Source organism: Oryzias melastigma, unplaced genomic scaffold (genome assembly GCF_002922805.2).
Source record: "Oryzias melastigma strain HK-1 unplaced genomic scaffold, ASM292280v2 sc01863, whole genome shotgun sequence".
Classification (NCBI taxonomy): Eukaryota; Metazoa; Chordata; class Actinopteri; order Beloniformes; family Adrianichthyidae; genus Oryzias; species Oryzias melastigma.
In genome coordinates, this window is record NW_023418443.1 from 3,575 (window position 1) to 5,123 (window position 1,549).

The 1,549-nt window shown below is 39.4% G+C and overlaps 1 protein-coding gene across 1 annotated transcript in view; it reads right to left on the minus strand.

Annotated features, from left to right (window-relative positions):
* The window catches only part of LOC112140362 (KS1 protein), a gene marked incomplete at its 3' end in the record, with an annotated part of 5,055 nt that extends 3,512 nt beyond the window's left edge, over positions 1-1,543 (minus strand). Inside the window, 1 exon segment of the mRNA XM_024263294.2 lies at positions 723-1,543.
* Between the last annotated feature and the right edge of the window lie 6 nt (positions 1,544-1,549).

The following is a 1,549-nucleotide window of genomic DNA, read 5'->3' on the forward strand; positions in this document are numbered from 1 at the left end:
GAACGAGAACAATCGGAGTTTGTTCATTTTTCAGTTCAGAAAACTTGACAAAACGCTCAGATTGATAATTACTCAAGATACCATTCAAAAAAGACATGAATCATTTTCCATCACAGATAGACGTAGATTTTAGATGATCGCAATCTCGAAATATGTGTAAAACTCACACAAAATGTTGTCTCAAAATCACAGAAAGGCGTTTTCCTGATTCCTTTCCTGATTCTGTGGAGCCACAGTTCAACTATTGTTGCTTAACCGTGTTGTCAGCACACATGTTGCTGCACGAATGCTCTTTATTTCAAGGTGTTCCTGCTTAATGATGCTGTTCAGGTGCAAAATCATTGACTGTACTTCCCTCATAATGACACAGATCTTGAAGAACTAGATGAGCAACACAGTTAATGATTAATTATTCGTTTTTAAAATATATTTTCAATAAGAATTTACAAATCAGACAACAACAAGAATATCAAAGACAGATCAGGAAATTTTTTTTTTAATTTGATTGCAAACGGAATAAAAAATAGCATCATTTCTATTTAACGTTTGACAGTTTTTCTGAACAGAAAATGACCTAAAGCTGTTGATACAGTGCAGGGCAAAGTCAAATATTGTATCGAAGGTTTGGAAACCACTCTCTCAGCTCAATCTTTATTAGTACAGCTCTGATTTGACAAAACGGAGAAGAAAAACCAAGCAGTAAGAGAGGAAAACAGACTTACAGCAGCTCTGCTCGCTCGGCCCGTCGACTGTCAGGTGAGGACAGACAGGTGAGGTGGGTCAGATTGTTTTTAGCTCAAACACCACAGAAGAACCTGCTGCAATCTTGATGACTCAGCTGTTGGACTCATCTTTTTTTTTATGGGTTTATGAGCGGACTCTGGTGCGCACGCTCCCTTACACCACCTGTCTCGCTGCTCCTCGTCTCTCGCTCTTCCCCACTGTACCTTTAACCACCGGGACAAGAGGTGTGGCGCGTTGCAGCAACAGGGCCCCACCTGGTTGCCATGACAACTGTGCAGGCAGGTGTGCCAAGGCTGGAAGGCTGGAACACATGTTGCTGCCTGCTGAGTGTGTCTCCACACAGGAAATCAATTGAATTTAATGGATGAGAGGTGTTTGCAGGAACACCCATAGTTGTTTTAATCTTTTTTTTTATATCTTACCTATATTAAAACATTGAATAACTACCTCATTGGTCCACCAGTAGACAGAATTAATTTCAAGCATACAAATGTTTGATAAGCATTTAGAAACTGAAATCACTTCACAACTGCCATTCCTCATTTTGAGGATAAAAATGAAATGATTGGGATTAAATGCATAATTTGTATTTATGGAACAGGTTAGTGGACACACATTTAGTAATTAATGGGGTTATACATCTTATGATGGCCGGTGAGGCACTGCACAACCTGACCGCACAACTTTGGTTGAAACATATTTTAATAAAGCTGCAGAACTGATCCAAAATCCAAATAAAAACTCTTCAGTTGGGCAGAAAACTGCCTAATCTGGAAACTTGGTTTTGACTGGAATATTCCGTTGC